Raw genomic sequence first — 20,757 nt, 5'->3', positions numbered from 1 at the left:
TCTCCAGCATGTGGACACTAATCAAAGATTAAAACATTTGTAAATGTTTTGCTGTGCATGCAGCCACTAATAATATTACGTTTCTTTTTGTTGTCAACCAAATGATGTTCAAGTGATGCATTTTCTGTATTATCCTTCATAGTCTGGACTAGCCTATGTTGGCTCATTCACTAAATAGCACTGACCTGATTTCTTACACTGGCTGTCCTGTTCCTTTAATGTTAAGCATGACAAAGGATTTCGTGTCAGCACTGAAGAGCAGATAGTCAGATTATGCTGCATTCCAAGGGTCAATCTTTGTTGGCGATTAGATACTATGTTGAACCCAAAGCCTGAACAACAGAGCCTCTCAGAATGATGAGCCTTATTCTCCTCCCTCATCACTCAACACAATGTAGAACATACACCGTTCTCACTTTTTTTGCTGCGTGAATACAAATTCTTTATATTTTATACATACAGCTCACCCTATTATGTAATATGTTCTATGGAGTTTCTTCATCTGTTTGACTGTTCATTGAATTTATATTAGTGAACTTTTGCATCTACTGCCAGATTTTTTTTTTCTAGTCTTGGTGTGAAGATGGTGGAAGACTAATTTAGCAAAAGGCCTATGAATAGTTCTATGTTAAATACACCTACCTCTACATGATCAAAATGTAAAGGTGACACTTTTACAAGGAATGTGTTAGAGGTCTTTCTTGATAAACAACAGTCCATGGTGTGGCTGTGTTGGAATTCTTGGAGGCTTGTCATCACAGATTGTCAGGTCTGTTACAATCCTGCCCATGCAAAGACCTAAGCCTGCTTTATACCACATATTAATTCACAGCTGTAAGCCCGGGCTTAGAGAAAACACTACGGCAAGGTTCTAGACAGATACAACAACTGCTCCAGCCATAAGCCTTATTGGTATTAAAATACATTTTCACAATGAACATACACTCTAATGAGTCAGCTAGAGTTGCTAGCACATTTTTTATGTTTGGGCTAGTCCATTCAAAACATATCTATAATGGTAACATCAAGCCATTGTTCTGCTGTCAAGGTAAAAAAAAAAAAAATCGCTACACTGTAGGATAACAAATGATAATGTTGTTAGTGAATGTTTAACAGTTATGCTCAGTAAGACAATTTTTGCTTTGTTTTCAAATATATAGTTTTTGGGAGACAGGTTTGGATTAATATCGATCTTCCTTTCTGAAAGAAGGAAAATTAAAAGAAAAAAAACATTTAACAAAAAATTACAATTACTCTAATATTACATTGATTGATATTGTAAAAGCATAATTCAAATTCAACAAATGGCAGTTATACTGTTTCCCAGTTTAGCCTATTCAATGTTTGCTAGTGTTAAAAATGTCAACGTGATGGTAGATATTCCCACATTAGATGAAATTGTTGCTACATATTCTCATAGAAAATAAAAGCATTGCCCAAAATATGTTCTACCTTACTGACCGCGGAACCTGCAGACTTCTGTTACTCTCTGTTGTAGCAAAAAGGACCATTCATGCAAATCCAAACAAACAGTCCTACAAAGAGTTGGAAGCTTTGTGGTGTGTAAGAGGATGATGCAAAACCACCAACCACTCAATGTGTGAGTATGTGCAGAGAGGATGCCAGCTGTTGCACTGCAGCTTAATGAGTGAGAGATATACGGGGGGGGGATTGGTGAACATATCTACATCGATATGTGAAGCCATCTTACACGATGCCAAGGTGTGTTAACAGTTAACAGTTCATCTGATGTGAAATTATTTCACGGTTTCAACTGATTGATTGATTGATTGATTGATGAATTCTAGCTCATGCACATACACATACAAACACACACACACTTTCATTTATTTCCTGGAGACTTAATCTAACGATAACTTTTACTTTCCTTACCCTAACCTAAGTCTAACCAATTGTAACCATAAAGTACAAATTTTGGTGATTCACATTTACATTGGAGACCTGTTTTCAGTCCTCATAAGGACAACCGCACTCACAAATATAACACAGGGAGGATTAGGATCAGAATACGAAAATTAAATCTCGGACATATCATGCTTTGCTGGGAAAGCTGACATTCATCTAAGCTTTTGATGCACAGGATAGACAAAAAATTCCCAGAGTTGAACTGAAATTTCAGTAATGCCATAATAAACTAAAAAGACTGACGTCTTGTCATGTTCCCAAAGCCATCCTCCATACTTTGTGTATGATCACGAACCAGAAGGTAAATGGGTTGAGGTTTGGTTAGGTTTTGGGCTAGGCCTGGATGGCCTTTTATCTTTTACTTCTAAATTCTGCCAAAACTCTATTTTATTTGTCCTTGGGCAAGATATTAAACCCCATATGTCCCCTGGCTGTGCCGTCATTGTGGCCGCAACATCATGTACAGCTCTCTTTTCACTTTGATTCACCTCGTCATGAGGAGTTTTTCACTTCTGAAATGTCTCTGTCCAGATTCATCTTACAGTGATATGATGCCACCCAGTGAGTAAGATGAAGTAATGCATCCATCACTGACAGCCTCCATTTTTCTCCCAACATTGCAGACGTTAAGGCGCAGTGTTGTGATGCTACTATCTAGATCTAACTCTAGTAGATGTAACTTTACTTTTCCAGACCCATATCTTTTTAACAATCAGTTGCCCCCGCCATTTTTAGTAGGTCCAGATAGTTCTTCAAGCACGAGTCCATATAGAAGCAAGCTGGTTTGCACGCCTTCCAATTTAAAAGGATGAGATTGTTATTGGTTCGGCATAACAATGTCCAGAGCCGATGAACTGTGAGACTTAACTTATTGTCTCAGTTTTTACCTAATAGGCATGCTATATGAAACTCTAGAGAATTAAAATTAAAATCATCTCCAACCATATCATCTCCAACCAGAATGGGGATATCATCTCCAACCAGAATGTTTTAACAGCTGGACATTCGCACAGTAAATGGAGTTGTGTACATTGCTTCCCACTATTATACCAGCAAAAATTATAATCCAGAATCTCACACATTTAGAAGCACCCATAACCGATCTCGAAATTGTGTCCCACTGTGGAGGAGTTAAGGATATATTAAGGTCATGCTCCCAGGCCAGCTGGACAGACGAATTTGCATCAGGGGAATCCCTAAACATTAAGCTGTATATATGTCAATGTCCCTCAGAAGGTGATCCAACATGAGGCAGGGACAACTCCTTCTTTGCATGTCCTGCTTATGACAAAGGATATTTGTTGTTATGCAGTAATGCATTAAACGTGATACCATTAAATGGTGTGCCTTTCGGCATTCAATAAATGTGGTTTATCAAAATAAAACATTAAATATTAATATTAAATATTAGTTTTAAATAATAACTTTAATTGATTAGAGTTACCTCGGGGCACCACCCTTCTAAGGAAGGGAAAAGATATCAAATGCATTGATTAAGTCTCAATGGAACTATTTGGAACTATGATTAACAAAGCCGGTAACGACCTGGACTATATTTTCACCAGAAACTGCTCAACATCTAACCTCACTGTAACCCCACTTCATGTCTCCGACCACTTCTTTATCTCTTACTCTCTCCCATTATCTCAAACTGACAACCTTAACACATCAACAGAGTCTGTACCTGTCCGTCGCAACATTTGTTCCCTCTCTCCTTCCTCTCTAGCCTCCTCTGTTTTATCAGCCCTCCCTTCCACTGACTCTTTCTCACTCATGCATCCTAACTCTGCTACTGACATTCTCCTTTCTACTCTGTCCTCCTCTCTTGACTCTCTCTGTCCTCTTACGTCACGACAGGTCCGCAAGTCCTTCCCAGCTCCGTGGTTGTCTGACTCGGTGCGTGCCGTCAGAGCCACTATGCGAGCATCAGAAAGGAAATGGCGGAAATCTAAACACCTGGACGACCTGCTAGCTTATCAGTCTCTTCTCTCCTCTTTTTCTGCCTCTATTTCCACAGCCAAAAGCACTTTTTACCAAACTGCAATTCAAGCCTCATTTTCTAACCCCAAAAAACTCTTGTCCATCTTTTCCAACCTCCTCAACCCTCCCAGTCCCCCTCCTCCTTCCTCTCTTCTACCAAGCCACTTTGTCAACTACTTTACAAAAAAGATAGATGACATACGCTCTTCATTTTCTGATCCTCTTTCTATAACCACACTTCCAACAACTTCATCTTCATCCCCTTCGCTCTCCTCCTTCACCCCCCTGTCTCCCAATCAAGTTCTGACCTTGGTAACCTCCGCCCGCCCAACCACCTGCCCCCTTGACCCCATCCCTTTTCACATTCTCCAGTCTATTGCCCCTGACCTTCTTCCTTTTCTTACCCATCTAATCAACACTTCCCTGTCAACTGGCTGTTTCCCTAATTCTCTGAAGGAGGCAAGAGTAAATCCTCTCCTGAAGAAACCCACCCTCGACCCGTCTGAAGTAAATAACTACAGACCTGTCTCTCTCCTTCCCTTTGTTTCCAAAATTCTTGAGTGTGCTATCTTTAATCAACTTTCCTCCTATCTTAACCACAATAATCTTCTTGACCCTCACCAGTCTGGTTTCAAGGCAGGTCACTCAACTGAGACTGCCCTCCTTGCTGTCTCTCAGCAGCTTCACACTGCTAGAGCAGCCTCTCTCTCCTCTGTCCTCATCCTTCTAGACCTCTCTGCTGCATTTGACACAGTGAACCACGAGATCCTCATTTCCTCCCTTCAGGACCTCGGTGTCTCAGGCTCTGCTCTCTCCCTGCTCTCTTCCTACCTCAATGAACGCACTTATAGGGTAACTTGGAGAGGATCTGTGTCTGAACCTTGTCCCCTCACTACTGGGGTCCCTCAAGGTTCTGTCCTTGGTCCTCTCCTCTTCTCTTTGTACACCAACTCCCTCGGCTCTGTCATTCACTCGCACGGCTTTTCCTACCATAGCTATGCCGATGACACCCAACTAATCCTGTCTTTTCCCTGATCAGAAACACAGGTAGCAGCACGAATCACTGCCTGTCTGACCGACATCTCTCAGTGGATGTCTCAACACCACCTGAAGATTAACCTTGACAAGACTGAACTACTTTTCCTTCCAGGGAAAGACTCTCCCATCCATGACCTGACTATTAACTTTGACAACTCTGTGTTAACCCCCACTCAGACGGCTAGGAACCTGGGCGTAACACTCGACAGCCAACTCTCCCTTACTGCCAACATTTCTGCAACAACACGGTCCTGTAGATTCATGCTGTACAACATCAGGAGAATACGCCCCCTTCTCACTCAGAAGGCGGTGCAGGTTCTGGTCCAGGCTCATCTCACGTCTATATTACTGTAACTCCATCCTGGCAGGTCTACCTGCTACTGCCATCCGACCTTTGCAGCTCATCCAGAATGCAGCAGCTCGACTGGTTTTTAACCAACCTAAATTCACTCACACTACTCCTCCTCTCCGCTCCCTTCACTAGTTACCAGTGGCTGCTCGCATCCGGTTCAAAACACTAGTACTTGCATACCATGCTGTGAACGGACACCGGTCCAGTCTACAACCAGGACATGGTCAAACGTTACACCCCACCCCGTTCACTCCGCTCTGCTTCGGCTAATTGGCTCGTTGCTCCCTCACTGCGAGCTAAACAATCATCAAAAACACGACTGTTTGCCGTCCTGGCTCCTAAATGGTGGAATGAGCTCCCCATTGACATCCGGACATCAGAAAGTTTACACATCTTCCGCCGAAAACTAAAAACATACCTCTTCCGACTTTACCTTGAATAAAAACAAAAAAAAAAAAAACAACTACTAACAACTTTTGAAACACTTTAGTAGCACTTAAATGGCACTTACTTATAGCACTTTGTAGTTTTGCTTTATTTTGACGAAATTGTACTTTCTTGATTATTGTCGTCCTTGGTATGTACCCTTGGGTTTGAATGCACTTATTGTAAGTTGCTTTGGATAAAAGCGTCAGCTAAATGAAATGTAATGTAATGTAATGTAACAATTAAATTAATAGTATAACCAAAGTTACTTTATAGTGAGCTAAGTTGAAGGATATAGAGTTCTTGAGTGTAGCCGTTGAACATTCATTAAAACAACATTTGCCAAAGAAAACATTTATTATGAAGATATTAAAGTATAAAAAACACAATGGTGTACTTACTATATAAAGATGTGTATCAATCAATCAATCAAATTTTATTTGTATAGCCCATATTCACAAATTACAATTCATCTCATAGGGCTTTAACAGGGTGTGACATCCTCTGTCCTTAACCCTCAGCAAGAGTAAGGAAAAACTACAAAAAACCCTTTTAACAGGGTAAAAATATGTAGAAACCTCATAGAGAGCCACATGTGAGGGATCCCTCTCCCAGGACGAACAGAAGTGCAATAGATGCCACGTGCAGGACAACATCATCAATAATCAAAGTCTCTAGCAGCATTGATGAGGGTAGACATCCTGAAGGACAACCCCAACATGACATGCCAAGCAGTCCCGCTGCAAGCACAGTCCATGCTCAGCAACCATCTAGACCACGATCCACCATCCAGACCAGATGCCACTCCAGTCCTCAGTCACCGTCCACCGCCGCCCACCAGGAGGACCCATCACAAGCCACCACCGCGGTCCTGGTCCACCGCCCGTGCCCAATGCCAACGCGACACAGGGTCCGCCACCAGCACCACGATCAGCCCACATGACTCAGAATCCGCCACACTGGATCCAACACCGCGACCCCCGGTGCGCGATCCACAAACCGTAATCCATGGTGTGGCCACAGAGGCCCTGGATCTGCGGGTGATAAAGCAAAGGGATTCCGGGGAAGGGGGATAGGGATGGAGAAGAGGAAGGAGAAGCTGGAAAGAGAAGCTCTGTGTGTCATAAAATAGAACAAGTAACGTTCTGGCGCACTAATTAGCTCTAACTATAAGCTTTATCAAAAAGGAAGAATTTGAGCCTACTTTTAAACGAACAGATGGTGACTGCCTCCCGAACTGAAAGTGGTAGATTATTCCACAGCCGAGGGGCTTGATGGCTAAAAGCTCTGGCTCCTACTCTACTTTTAGAGAATTTAGGGACGACAAGTAGGCTTGAATTCTGGGAGCAGAGTGCTCTAGTGGGTTTATAAGGTATTAAAAGCTCTTTAAGGTATAAAGGCGCTATATTATAAAGGGCCTTGAAGGTGAGGAGGAGAATTTTAAATTCTATTCTAGATTTAACTGGAAGCCAGTGTAGCGATGCTAATATTGGAGAAATGTGCTCTCTTCTCTTTGTTCTCGTCAGGACACGTGCTGCGGCATTTTGGACAAGCTGTATAGTCTTTAACGACTTCCTGCTGGAGCCTGATAATAATGAATTACAATAGTCCAGTCTCGATGTAACAAAGGCGTGGACTAGTTTTTCTGCATCTTTTTGTGAAAGGACATGTCTAATTTTTGAAATATTACGCAAGTGGAAAAAAGCGGTCCTAGAAATTGTTTTAAGTGACTATTAAAGGATAAATCAGGATCGAAGATCACTCCCAAGTTCCTGACTGTTTCATTGGAAGCAAGGGCAATGTCGTCTAGCGCAGCTATATCATTAGATAATGCATCTCTAAGGTGTTTGGGGCCAAGTATTATAACCTCTGTTTTGTCTGAGTTTAATAAGAGAAAATTGCGGGTCATCCAGGTTTTTATGTCCTTGAGACATGTTCGAAGTTTAGTTAATTGATTACTTTGTTCAGGTTTTATTGACAAATATAACTGGGTGTCATCCGCATAGCAGTGGAAATTTACCGAGTGTGTCCTGATAATGTTTCCTAGTGGAAGCATATATAATGAGAATAAAATTGGGCCGAGCACAGAGCCCTGTGGAACACCATGATTAACTTTGGTGCGCACAGATGACTCATCATTAATTTGCACAAATTGGGGGCGATCAGAAAAATATGATTTAAACCAGTTAAGGGCGGTTCCATTAATGTTAATTAACTGTTTTAGTCTTTGTAATAAAATTTGATGGTCAATTGTGTCGAATGCTGCACTGAGATCTAACAGAATGAGGACAGACACAAGTCCCTGATCTGAGGCTATTAAAAGGTCATTAGTGACTTTTGCCAAGGCTGTCTCTGTACTGTGATTGGCTCTAAACCCCGATTGAAAGTCTTCATATATATTATTTTCCTGGAGAAACTCACACAGCTGATTGGCTACCACTTTTTCTAAGATTTTAGAAATGAAGGGGAGGTTAGATATTGGTCTGTAATTGGCTAAAACCTCTGGGTCTAGGGTGGGTTTTTTGAGTAGGGGTTTGATGACAGCTATTTTAAAAGACTGTGGTACATAACCTGATGATAATGACAGATTGATAATGTTAAGTAACAAACTATCAATTAGGGACAGAATTTCTTTAAGTAATTTGGTAGGAATGGGATCTAAGATACAGGTTGTTGGTTTAGAGCCTGAGATTAATTTGGTAAACTGATCACGGGTGATCAGAGAGAAGCTGTCTAAGTAATGGGTAGGATTCTCAGCCGTTTCTGAGATCTCTGTTGTTGGGAGGGTATTAGTGCCAATTGAGGGCAGGAGATGGTTGATTTTATTTCTAATAGTTTGAATTTTATCATTAAAAAAGGTCATATAGATATTGCTATTTAGGGATCGAGGAATACTGTGTTCGGTGGAGGTGTGACTCTCTGTCAGCCTGGCTACAGTGCTGAAGAGAAACCTGGGGTTGTTTTTATTCTCTTCTATTAGTTTTGAATAGTAGGCGGCTCTTACTCTGTGGAGAGCCTTTTTACATTCTTTAACACTATTCTCCCAGTCTATGAGGTTTTCAACATTGTTGCTGGAGCGCCACTTCCTTTCTAGTTTTCTTGATAATTGTTTTAACTCATTTGTCTGGGAATTATACCACGGAGCTAATTTACTATGTTTGACATTTTTCTTTTTTTAGAGGCACTATTGAGTCTAATGTTAATCGTAATGAGTCTGCAGAGCTATCGACGAGGTGGTCGATCTCAATGGAGCTCAGGGTTTTAAAGAATTTGTTGTTTATGTCTACTGCTAATATGGATTTAAATGTAATTGGGATTATTTCCTTAAATGTAGCTACAGCACTTTCAGGTAGACATCTAGAAAATGAATTTTTTATTAGTGGCATATATTCAGTTATTGAAAAATCAAAGGTTATTAAATTATGGTCTGATAGAACTGGATTGCGCGGAAGTACTGTTAAATTTTCAATTGCGACACCGTACGATAATACAAGGTCAAGTGTGTGGTTACCACAATGAGTATGCGTATGCGTACGTGAGTATGCGTGTGTGAGTGAGTGTGCTTTCAAAATGGTGGCTGGCCACTTAAAAGATAATGCCCCCCCCCCTCCCTTTGGAATGTTTACGACGTGTAGCGGAGATATTTGCGTGTGTGTGTGTTGGTGGCAATTAGAGAAGGTAACTAGATGCATGCAGAGAAAGACTGTGAAGGGCATAACATAACTAAAATTAACTTTCAAATAACTTATAACCAAAATATCACAACAAGTCATCCTTTAAAAAACACACGGGTAAAGAGGATGCTGGTTTACTTAAAATGAGCAAAATATAATTTGCATATATATTTAATATAGCATTGTGTCCATGAAAGTTCACACCATGTATGTTGTTACTAGAGCACCCAATGGCTCGATCTGCAGCACACTACGAAGGTACAGGATGAAAAATATTAAAAGAGTTGAGCCCAAACCTGCCTTGTTTATTTAACCTATTCATTCCTCATATGAAGCAGCAGGTAACTGGTGGAGGGATTATGCAGTAGTTGGAACCACCTTCATTAAAAACCCAGCCCTTCCAACTGAGATTTCATTGTTGCTTGTTTTCAGCCATCCAACATCACCTCCTCATAACACAGACTTCACTCATGCATACACCCATTAGTCGAGGACTTGTTGAAGTGAAGCGAACACTGCTGTGAAATTGCCAGAGGTGTGGACTCGAGTCACATGAGTTGGACTCGAGTCAGACTCGAGTCATGAATTTGATGACTTCAGACTCGACTAGACCAAATGTAAAGAGACTTGCAACTCGACTTGGACTTCAACATCAATGACTAGTGACTGCACTTGGACTTGAGCCATTTGACTTGATAAGACTTGCTCCTTTCCACAAAACACAAAGATTAAAAAGTATGTTATTAAGGAGCGCTCTGTATCTTTCATCGTGTTTGTGTGCGTCTGTGTGTGTGTGTGCAGCACCGCCGCTCCCAAAACGCGCACTACGCGCTGTGCATTGGGCACCAAGTCCTGAGGGGGCACCAAAAAAAAAGCAACTGAAAAAACATAATAGTTATAATAATTATGTAGCCGAGCGTTTGGTTGTATCATAAGTCCGGCTTCAGCCGACAAAGTACACGAGAGCAGGTCATGCGCTCGGGACAGCACACCCGTTTATTCTTCGTTCATTTTACAACTTCACTCGTCATCACAGCACCCACTTCGTTTAAAACCTCCTTTCAAAATAAGAGTCACTACCAATAAACCACTTAAAACCGGAAATACAAATCAACCCTCAACAATAAAGTCATTAAATAAATTAGCTTACAATTATAATGCCGATATTATTTCAGTAAAGAAATATTAGGTACCTTTTAGCCATGTATATCACAAAGAAGGCAGAACAAGAGATATATTAAATTGCTCAAAAAAAGTTAAAGAAGATTGACTATTCTTGTTTGTACTTATTGATAATTATTTAATGTAATCATAGAGGAGTTATGCTTAGGGCACCAAAATGGCTCACAGCGGCACTTGGTGGAATCATACTACTTCCCCATCGTGCACAAATGACTGACAGACTTTTGGCCAATTTGGTCTTTTGCAAATGCAATGCAGCATAGGGCCCTGACATTTAAAAAGCACAACCCTGTTCATTGTTATGTTCAGGTATTTGTTATGTTTCTCACATGTACACACACTCACAGACAATATGAGGTGAGATAAATGAGATGAGATAAACACAGGACAGGACAGAAATGTTCATGTTCATTTATTTGTTATGTTTCTCACATGTACACACACACACAGACAATATGAGGTGAGATAAATGAGATGAGATGAACACAGGAAAGGACAGAAACTGCTGTGGAACTAGTTAAAATGCAAAATACAATGTTAGCACTTTTGTACAAATAATTACAGTTGCACTTGTTTTTTCAAATGTGTTCATTCTGTAGGAGTGGTTTAAAATGAAGAATATTCTTGCAAAATATGAGTTAAATGTACAAAATGACTGGTTAATAGTGCAATAGGGAAGTACAATGTTGGCAAAAAATGTTTTCTGTAATTTCAATTGCACTTGTTTTAATAAATAAATACAGATTTTAAAAGCATACATGATCTGTGTAAATAGATTATTAATCAGTGATCAAAAGGACTCGAAAAGACTCAAAACTCAAACTGCAGGACTTGGACTTGACTTGAGACTTGTCAGTCTTGACTTTGGACTTGACTCGGGACTTGCCTGTCTTGACTTGGAACTTGACTTGGGACTTCAGGGCAAAGACTTGAGACTTACTTGGGACTTGCAAAAAAATGACTCGGTCCCACTTCTGGAAATTGCAATACCTTTATGACATCTAATTATTTTATCAATTTCCTTGTCTCCAGCCCTTTTATTTCCTCTGCAAAACACAGAAAACCTAGATGAAAAGCAACAAGGTAAGCCCTGGCCGTCTCTGATAAATCACCACAAAAGACAACACAAACTGCTCTAAATTCGGAATAATCAGCATACAGGCAGTAAAGAATTTCTAGCAAACATTACTTATCAAAACAGCAAACTTGGAACAGGAGTGAACCAGTCTATTTGCTGTAAAATTATACTTGAACCACAATCAGTGGCATTATAGATGCATTGTGTCTGGAGCACAAAATATCTACATCAAAGTCTATAAAATAGGCGCAGTGTGGGGCTCTTATTGCATTGAACATAACGATCAGGGGAGAGCGCGGACGCAGTCCCGCACTACCACAAATTATGCAGTCGAGATTCCCACATTTGGGGAATTCGCACGGGTCAGCACAACCGAAGTGCAATGGCTGAGCCTCGCCCTGGGTGAACCACCTTCATGATCATGGTATCTCCCCTGCCAGGTAAGTATGAGTTGGATGCATTGGAGACAGGCTCTTGTATCTTAGACCCAGTTGTTAGGCTCACGGTGCCTGCCATGCATATTAAAAGATTCCAAAGGCCTTCAGTATCACATCTTCCCCTTTTGGTGAAGGACTTGTTGGAGTGAAGCAAACACTTCTATGAAATGACATCTAATTAGTTTATCAATTTCCTTGTCTCCAGCCCTTTTATTTCCTCTGCAAAACAGAAAAAACCTAGATGAAAAGCAGCAAGGTAAGCCCTGGCCGTCTCTGATAAATCACCATAAAAGACAACACAAACTGCTCTAAATTCGGAAAAATCAGCATACAGGCAGTACAAGAATTTCTAGCAAACATTACTTATCAAAACAGTAAACTTGGAACAGGAGTGAACCAGTCTATTTGCTTTAAAATTATATTTCTACCACAATTAGTGGCATTATAGATTGCATTGTGTCAGAAGCACAAAATATCTACATCAAAGTCTATAAAATAGGCCCAGTGTGGGGCTCTTATTGCAATTGAACATAATGATCAGGGGAGAGCGCGGACGCGGTCCCCCACTACCACAAATTATGCAGTCAAGATTCCCACATTTGGGGAATTCGCACGGGTCAGCACAACCTAAGTGTTATGGATGAGCCTCGCTCTGGGTAACCCACCTTCATGATCATGGTATCTCCCCTGCCAGGTAAGTATGAGTTGGATGCATTGGAGACAGGCTCTTGTATCTTAGACCCAGTTGTTAGGCTCACGGTGCCTGCCATGCATATTCACAGATCCAAAGGACTTCAGTATCGCATCATCCCCTTTTGGTTAAGGACTTGTTGGAGTGAAGCAAACACTTCCATGAAATGACATCTAATTAGTTTATCAATTTCCTTGTCTCCAGCCCTTTTATTTCCTCTGCAAAACAGAGAAAACCTAAATGAAAAGCAGCCAGGTAAGCCCTGGCCGTCTCTGATAAATCACCACAAAAGACAACACAAACTGCTCTAAATTGGGAAAAATCAGCATACAGGCAGTACAAGAATTTCTAGCAAACATTACTTATCAAAACAGTAAACTTGGAACAGGAGTGAACCAGTCTATTTGCTTTAAAATTATATTTCTACCACAATTAGTGGCATTATAGATTGCATTGTGTCAGAAGCACAAAATATCTACATCAAAGTCTATAAAATAGGCCCAGTGTGGGGCTCTTATTGCAATTGAACATAATGATCAGGGGAGAGCGCGGACGCAGTCCCCCACTACCACAAATTATGCAGTCAAGATTCCCACATTTGGGGAATTCGCACGGGTCAGCACAACCGAAGTGCAATGGATGAGCCTCGCTCTGGGTAAACCACCTTCATGATCATGGTATCTCCCCTGCCAGGTAAGTATGAGTTGGATGCATTGGAGACGGGCTCTTGTATCTTAGACCCAGTTGTTAGGCTCACGGTGCCTGCCATGCATATTCACAGATCCAAAGGACTTCAGTATCACATCATCCCCTTTTGGTAAAGGACTTGTTGGAGTGAAGCAAACAATTCTATGAAATGACATCTAATTATTTTATCAATTTCCTTGTCTCCAGCCCTTTTATTTCCTCTGCAAAACAGAGAAAACCTAGATGAAAAGCAGCCAGGTAAGCCCTGGCCGTCTCTGATAAATCACCACAAAAGACAACACAAACTGCTCTAAATTCGGAATAATCAGCATACAGGCAGTACAAGAATTTCTAGCAACCATTACTTATCAAAACAGCAAACTTGGAACAGGAGTGAACCAGTCTATTTGCTGTAAAATTATACTTGAACCACAATCAGTGGCATTATAGATGCATTGTGTCTGGAGCACAAAATATCTACATCAAAGTCTATAAAATAGGCGCAGTGTGGGGCTCTTATTGCATTGAACATAATGATCAGGGGAGAGCGCGGACGCAGTCCCGCACTACCACAAATTATGCAGTCGAGATTCCCACATTTGGGGAATTCGCACGGGTCAGCACAACCGAAGTGCAATGGCTGAGCCTCGCCCTGGGTGAACCACCTTCATGATCATGGTATCTCCCCCGCCAGGTAAGTATGAGTTGGATGCATTGGAGACAGGCTCTTGTATCTTAGACCCAGTTGTTAGGCTCACGGTGCCTGCCATGCATATTAAAAGATTCCAAAGGCCTTCAGTATCACATCTTCCCCTTTTGGTGAAGGACTTGTTGGAGTGAAGCAAACACTTCTATGAAATGACATCTAATTAGTTTATCAATTTCCTTGTCTCCAGCCCTTTTATTTCCTCTGCAAAACAGAGAAAACCTAGATGAAAAGCAGCAAGGTAAGCCCTGGCCGTCTCTGATAAATCACCATAAAAGACAACACAAACTGCTCTAAATTCGGAAAAATCAGCATACAGGCAGTACAAGAATTTCTAGCAAACATTACTTATCAAAACAGTAAACTTGGAACAGGAGTGAACCAGTCTATTTGCTTTAAAATTATATTTCTACCACAATTAGTGGCATTATAGATTGCATTGTGTCAGAAGCACAAAATATCTACATCAAAGTCTATAAAATAGGCCCAGTGTGGGGCTCTTATTGCAATTGAACATAATGATCAGGGGAGAGCGCGGACGCAGTCCCCCACTACCACAAATTATGCAGTCAAGATTCCCACATTTGGGGAATTCGCACGGGTCAGCACAACCGAAGTGCAATGGATGAGCCTCGCTCTGGGTAAACCACCTTCATGATCATGGTATCTCCCCTGCCAGGTAAGTATGAGTTGGATGCATTGGAGACGGGCTCTTGTATCTTAGACCCAGTTGTTAGGCTCACGGTGCCTGCCATGCATATTCACACATCCAAAGGCCTTCAGTATCACATCATCCCCTTTTGGTGAAGGACTTGTTGGAGTGAAGCAAACACTTCTATGAAATGACATCTAATTAGTTTATCAATTTCCTTGTCTCCAGCCCTTTTATTTCCTCTGCAAAACAGAGAAAACCTAGATGAAAAGCAACAAGGTAAGCCCTGGCCGTCTCTGATAAATCACCACAAAAGACAACACAAACTGCTCTAACTTCGGAAAAATCAGCATACAGGCAGTACAAGAATTTCTAGCAAACATTACTTATAAAAACAGTAAACTTGGAACAGGAGTGAACCAGTCTATTTGCTTTAAAATTATATTTCTACCACAATTAGTGGCATTATAGATTGCATTGTGTCAGAAGCACAAAATATCTACATCAAAGTCTATAAAATAGGCCCAGTGTGGGGCTCTTATTGCAATTGAACATAATGATCAGGCTAGAGCGCGGACGCAGTCCCCCACTACCACAAATTAGGCAGTCAAGATTCCCACATTTGGGGAATTCGCACGGGTCAGCACAACCGAAGTGCAATGGATGAGCCTCGCCCTGGGTAAACCACCTTCATGATCATGGTATCTCCCCTGCCAGGTAAGTATGAGTTGGATGCATTGGAGACGGGCTCTTGTATCTTAGACCCAGTTGTTAGGCTCACGGTGCCTGCCATGCATATTCACAGATCCAAAGGACTTCAGTATCACATCATCCCCTTTTGGTAAAGGACTTGTTGGAGTGAAGCAAACAATTCTATGAAATGACATCTAATTATTTTATCAATTTCCTTGTCTCCAGCCCTTTTCTTTCCTCTGCAAAACAGAGAAAACCTAGATGAAAAGCAGCCAGGTAAGCCCTGGCCGTCTCTGATAAATCACCACAAAAGACAACACAAACTGCTCTAAATTCGGAATAATCAGCATACAGGCAGTACAAGAATTTCTAGCAACCATTACTTATCATAACAGCAAACTTGGAACAGGAGTGAACCCGTTTATTTGCTGTAAAATTATACTTGAACCACAATCAGTGGCATTATAGATGCATTGTGTCTGGAGCACAAAATATCTACATCAAAGTCTATAAAATAGGCCCAGTGTGGGGCTCTTATTGCAATTGAACATAATGATAAGGGGAGAGCGCGGACGCAGTCCCCCACTACCACAAATTACACAGTCGAGATTCCCACATTTGGGGAATTCGCACAGGTCAGCACAATCGAAGTGCAATGGCTGAGCCTAGCCCTGGGTGAACCACCTTCATGATCATGGTATCTCCCCTGCCAGGTAATCATGAGTTGGTTGCATTGGAGACAGGCTCTTGTATCTTAGACCCAGTTGTTAGACTCACGGTGCCTGCCATGCATATTCACAGATCCAAAGGACTTCAGTATCGCATCATCCCCTTTTGGTAAAGGACTTGTTGGAGTGAAGCAAACAATTCTATGAAATGACATCTAATTAGTTTATCAATTTCCTTGTCTCCAGCCCTTTTATTTCCTCTGCAAAACAGAGAAAACCTAGATGAAAAGCAACTAGGGAAGCCCTGGCCGTCTCTGATAAATCACCACAAAAGACAAAAGACAACACAAACTGCTCTAAATTCGGAAAAGTCAGCATACAGGCAGTACAAGAATTTCTAGCAAACATTACTTATCAAAACAGCAAACTTGGAACAGGAGTGAACCCGTTTATTTGCTGTAAAATTATACTTGAACCACAATCAGTGGCATTATAGATGCATTGTGTCTGGAGCACAACATATCTACATCAAAGTCTCTAAAATAGGCCCAGTGTGGGGCTCTATTGCAATTGAACATAATGATAAGGGGAGAGCGCGGACGCAGTCCCCCACTACCACAAATTATGCAGTCGAGATTCCCACATTTTGGGAATTCACACGGGTCAGCACAACCGCAGTGCAATGGCTTAGCCTCGCCCTGGGTGAACCACCTTCTTGATCATGGTATCTCCCCTGCCAGGTAAGTATGAGTTGGATGCATTGGAGACAGGCTCTTGTATCTTAGACCCAGTTGTTAGGCTCACGGTGCCTGCCATGCATATTCACAGATCCAAAGGACTTCAGTATCGCATCATCCCCTTTTGGTTAAGGACTTGTTGGAGTGAAGCAAACAATTCTATGAAATGACATCTAATTAGTTTATCAATTTCCTTGTCTCCAGCCCTTTTATTTCCTCTGCAAAACAGAGAAAACCTAGATGAAAAGCAGCCAGGTAAGCCCTGGCCGTCTCTGATAAATCACCACAAAAGACAAAAGACAACACAAACTGCTCTAAATTCGGAAAAGTCACCATACAGGCAGTACAAGAATTTCTAGCAAACATTACTTATCAAAACAGCAAACTTGGAACAGGAGTGAACCCGTTTATTTGCTGTCAAATTATATTTCTACCACAATCAGTGGCATTATAGAGTGCATTGTGTCGGGAGCACAAAAAATCTACATCAAAGTCTATAAAATAGGCCCAGTGTGGGGCTCTTATTACAATTGAAAATAATGATCAGGGGAGAGCGCGGACGCAGTCCCCCACTACCACAAATTATGCAGTCGAGATTCCAACATTTTGGGAATTCACACGGGTCAGCACAACCGAAGTGCAATGGCTGAGCCTCGCCCTGGGTGAACCATTTTCATGATCATGGTATCTCCCCTGCCAGGTAAGTATGAGTTGGATGCATTGGAGACAGGCTCTTGTATCTTAGACCCAGTTGTTAGGCTCACGGTGCCTGCCATGCATATTCACAGATCCAAAGGCCTTCAGTATCACATCATCCCCTTTTGGTGAAGGACTTGTTGGAGTGAAGCAAACACTTCTATGAAATGACATCTAATTAGTTTATCAATTTCCTTGTCTCCAGCCCTTTTATTTCCTCTGCAAAACAGAGAAAACCTAGATGAAAAGCAGCAAGGTAAGCCCTGGCCGTCTCTGATAAATCACCACAAAAGACAACACAAACTGCTCTAAATTCGGAAAAATCAGCATACAGGCAGTACAAAAATTTCTAGCAAACATTACTTATCAAAACAGCAAACTTGGAACAGGAGTGAACCCGTTTATTTGCTGTAAAATTATACTTGAACCACAATCAGTGGCATTATAGATGCATTGTGTCTGGAGCACAACATATCTACATCAAAGTCTCTAAAATAGGCCCAGTGTGGGGCTCTATTGCAATTGAACATAATGATAAGGGGAGAGCGCGGACGCAGTCCCCCACTACCACAAATTATGCAGTCGAGATTCCCACATTTTGGGAATTCACACGGGTCAGCACAACCGCAGTGCAATGGCTTAGCCTCGCCCTGGGTGAACCACCTTCTTGATCATGGTATCTCCCCTGCCAGGTAAGTATGAGTTGGATGCATTGGAGACAGGCTCTTGTATCTTAGACCCAGTTGTTAGGCTCACGGTGCCTGCCATGCATATTCACAGATCCAAAGGACTTCAGTATCGCATCATCCCCTTTTGGTTAAGGACTTGTTGGAGTGAAGCAAACAATTCTATGAAATGACATCTAATTAGTTTATCAATTTCCTTGTCTCCAGCCCTTTTATTTCCTCTGCAAAACAGAGAAAACCTAGATGAAAAGCAGCCAGGTAAGCCCTGGCCGTCTCTGATAAATCACCACAAAAGACAAAAGACAACACAAACTGCTCTAAATTCGGAAAAGTCACCATACAGGCAGTACAAGAATTTCTAGCAAACATTACTTATCAAAACAGCAAACTTGGAACAGGAGTGAACCCGTTTATTTGCTGTCAAATTATATTTCTACCACAATCAGTGGCATTATAGAGTGCATTGTGTCGGGAGCACAAAAAATCTACATCAAAGTCTATAAAATAGGCCCAGTGTGGGGCTCTTATTACAATTGAAAATAATGATCAGGGGAGAGCGCGGACGCAGTCCCCCACTACCACAAATTATGCAGTCGAGATTCCAACATTTTGGGAATTCACAGGTCAGCACAACCGAAGTGCAATGGCTGAGCCTCGCCCTGGGTGAACCATTTTCATGATCATGGTATCTCCCCTGCCAGGTAAGTATGAGTTGGATGCATTGGAGACAGGCTCTTGTATCTTAGACCCAGTTGTTAGGCTCACGGTGCCTGCCATGCATATTCACAGATCCAAAGGCCTTCAGTATCACATCATCCCCTTTTGGTGAAGGACTTGTTGGAGTGAAGCAAACACTTCTATGAAATGACATCTAATTAGTTTATCAATTTCCTTGTCTCCAGCCCTTTTATTTCCTCTGCAAAACAGAGAAAACCTAGATGAAAAGCAGCAAGGTAAGCCCTGGCCGTCTCTGATAAATCACCACAAAAGACAACACAAACTGCTCTAAATTCGGAAAAATCAGCATACAGGCAGTACAAAAATTTCTAGCAAACATTACTTATCAAAACAGTATACTTGGAACAGGAGTGAACCAGTCTATTTGCATTAAAATTATATTTCTACCACAATTAGTGGCATTATAGATTGCATTGGGTCAGAAGCACAAAATATCTACATCAAAGTCTATAAAATAGGCGCAGTGTGGGGCTCTTATTGCATTGAACATAATGATCAGGGGAGAGCGCGGACGCAGTCCCCCACTACCACAAATTATGCAGTCGAGATTCCCACATTTTGGGAATTCACACGGGTCAGCACAACCGCAGTGCAATGGCTGAGCCTCGCCCTGGGTGAACCACCTTCTTGATCATGGTATCTCCCCTGCCAGGTAAGTATGAGTTGGATGCATTGGAGACAGGCTCTTGTATCTTAGACCCAGTTGTTAGGCTTACGGTGCCTGCTATGCATATTCACAGATCCAAAGGCCTTCAGTTTCACATCATCCCCTTTTGGTGAAGGACTTGTTGGAGTGAAGCAAACACTTCTATGAAATTACATCTAATTAGTTTATAAATTTCCTTATCTCCAGCCCTTTTATTTCCTCTGCAAACAGAGGGTTAGGGTTAGGGTTAGGGTTAGGGTCCAAAGGACTTCAGTATCGCATCATCCCCTTTTGGTGAAGGACTTGTTGGAGTGAAGCAAACACTTCTATGAAATTACATCTAATTAGTTTATCAATTTCCTTATCTCCAGCCCTTTTATTTCCTCTGCAAAACAGAGAAAACCTAGACGAAAAGCAGCAAGGTAAGCCCTGGCCGTCTCTGATAAATCACCACAAAAGACAACACAAACTGCTCTAAATTCGGAAAAGTCAGCATACAGGCAGTACAAGAATTTCTAGCAAACATTACTTATCAAAACAGCAAACTTGGAACAGGAGTGAACCCGTTTATTTGCTGTAAAATTATATTTCTACCACATCAGTCGCATTATAGAATGCATTTTGTCGGGAGCACAAAAAATCTACATCAAAGTCTATAAAATAGGCCCAGTGTGGGGCTCTTATTACAATTGAACATAATGATCAGGGGAGAGCGCGGACGCAGTCCCCCACTACCACAAATTATGCAGTCGAGATTCCCATATTTTGGGAATTCACACGGGTCAGCACAACCGAAGTGCAATGGCTGAGCCTCGCCCTGGGTGAACCATTTTCATGATCATGGTATCTCCCCTACCAGGTAGGTATGAGTTGGATGCATTGGAGACAGGCTCTTGTGTCTTAGACCCAGTTGTTAGGCTCACGGTGCCTGCCATGCATATTCACAGATCCAAAGGACTTCAGTATCGCATCATCCCCTTTTGGTTAAGGACTTGTTGGAGTGAAGCAAACAATTCTATGAAATGACATCTAATTAGTTTATCAATTTCCTTGTCTCTAGCCCT

At 41.6% G+C, this 20,757-nt stretch overlaps 13 non-coding genes across 13 annotated transcripts; all 13 read right to left on the bottom strand.

Moving 5' to 3' along the window:
- Nucleotides 1-11,940: 11,940 nt before the first annotated feature.
- Nucleotides 11,941-12,104, bottom strand: LOC133963941 (U1 spliceosomal RNA). Its single transcript, XR_009923419.1, has one exon. It is a non-coding gene; the product is annotated as a U1 spliceosomal RNA (small nuclear RNA).
- A 527-nt stretch (nucleotides 12,105-12,631) lies between these two features.
- On the bottom strand, nucleotides 12,632-12,795 carry LOC133964100 (U1 spliceosomal RNA). Its single transcript, XR_009923572.1, has one exon. It is a non-coding gene; the product is annotated as a U1 spliceosomal RNA (small nuclear RNA).
- A 526-nt stretch (nucleotides 12,796-13,321) lies between these two features.
- LOC133964007 (U1 spliceosomal RNA) lies at nucleotides 13,322-13,485 on the bottom strand. The gene has a single exon (XR_009923482.1). It is a non-coding gene; the product is annotated as a U1 spliceosomal RNA (small nuclear RNA).
- A 524-nt stretch (nucleotides 13,486-14,009) lies between these two features.
- On the bottom strand, nucleotides 14,010-14,173 carry LOC133963965 (U1 spliceosomal RNA). Its single transcript, XR_009923442.1, has one exon. It is a non-coding gene; the product is annotated as a U1 spliceosomal RNA (small nuclear RNA).
- Nucleotides 14,174-14,700: 527 nt separating this feature from the next.
- Nucleotides 14,701-14,864, bottom strand: LOC133964006 (U1 spliceosomal RNA). The gene has a single exon (XR_009923481.1). It is a non-coding gene; the product is annotated as a U1 spliceosomal RNA (small nuclear RNA).
- A 526-nt stretch (nucleotides 14,865-15,390) lies between these two features.
- LOC133964094 (U1 spliceosomal RNA) lies at nucleotides 15,391-15,554 on the bottom strand. The gene has a single exon (XR_009923566.1). It is a non-coding gene; the product is annotated as a U1 spliceosomal RNA (small nuclear RNA).
- A 525-nt stretch (nucleotides 15,555-16,079) lies between these two features.
- On the bottom strand, nucleotides 16,080-16,243 carry LOC133964090 (U1 spliceosomal RNA). The gene has a single exon (XR_009923563.1). It is a non-coding gene; the product is annotated as a U1 spliceosomal RNA (small nuclear RNA).
- A 531-nt stretch (nucleotides 16,244-16,774) lies between these two features.
- Nucleotides 16,775-16,938, bottom strand: LOC133964016 (U1 spliceosomal RNA). The gene has a single exon (XR_009923491.1). It is a non-coding gene; the product is annotated as a U1 spliceosomal RNA (small nuclear RNA).
- Nucleotides 16,939-17,471: 533 nt separating this feature from the next.
- LOC133964055 (U1 spliceosomal RNA) lies at nucleotides 17,472-17,635 on the bottom strand. The gene has a single exon (XR_009923529.1). It is a non-coding gene; the product is annotated as a U1 spliceosomal RNA (small nuclear RNA).
- Nucleotides 17,636-18,159: 524 nt separating this feature from the next.
- Nucleotides 18,160-18,323, bottom strand: LOC133964015 (U1 spliceosomal RNA). Its single transcript, XR_009923490.1, has one exon. It is a non-coding gene; the product is annotated as a U1 spliceosomal RNA (small nuclear RNA).
- Nucleotides 18,324-18,856: 533 nt separating this feature from the next.
- On the bottom strand, nucleotides 18,857-19,018 carry LOC133964086 (U1 spliceosomal RNA). The gene has a single exon (XR_009923559.1). It is a non-coding gene; the product is annotated as a U1 spliceosomal RNA (small nuclear RNA).
- A 525-nt stretch (nucleotides 19,019-19,543) lies between these two features.
- On the bottom strand, nucleotides 19,544-19,707 carry LOC133963961 (U1 spliceosomal RNA). Its single transcript, XR_009923439.1, has one exon. It is a non-coding gene; the product is annotated as a U1 spliceosomal RNA (small nuclear RNA).
- Nucleotides 19,708-20,396: 689 nt separating this feature from the next.
- LOC133964073 (U1 spliceosomal RNA) lies at nucleotides 20,397-20,560 on the bottom strand. Its single transcript, XR_009923547.1, has one exon. It is a non-coding gene; the product is annotated as a U1 spliceosomal RNA (small nuclear RNA).
- Nucleotides 20,561-20,757: the final 197 nt, after the last annotated feature.

This window comes from Platichthys flesus, chromosome 10 (genome assembly GCF_949316205.1).
Source record: "Platichthys flesus chromosome 10, fPlaFle2.1, whole genome shotgun sequence".
NCBI lineage: Eukaryota > Metazoa > Chordata > Actinopteri > Pleuronectiformes > Pleuronectidae > Platichthys > Platichthys flesus.
The sequence above is the reverse complement of the archived record's forward strand: the minus strand, read 5'-3'. Positions and strand labels throughout refer to the sequence as shown.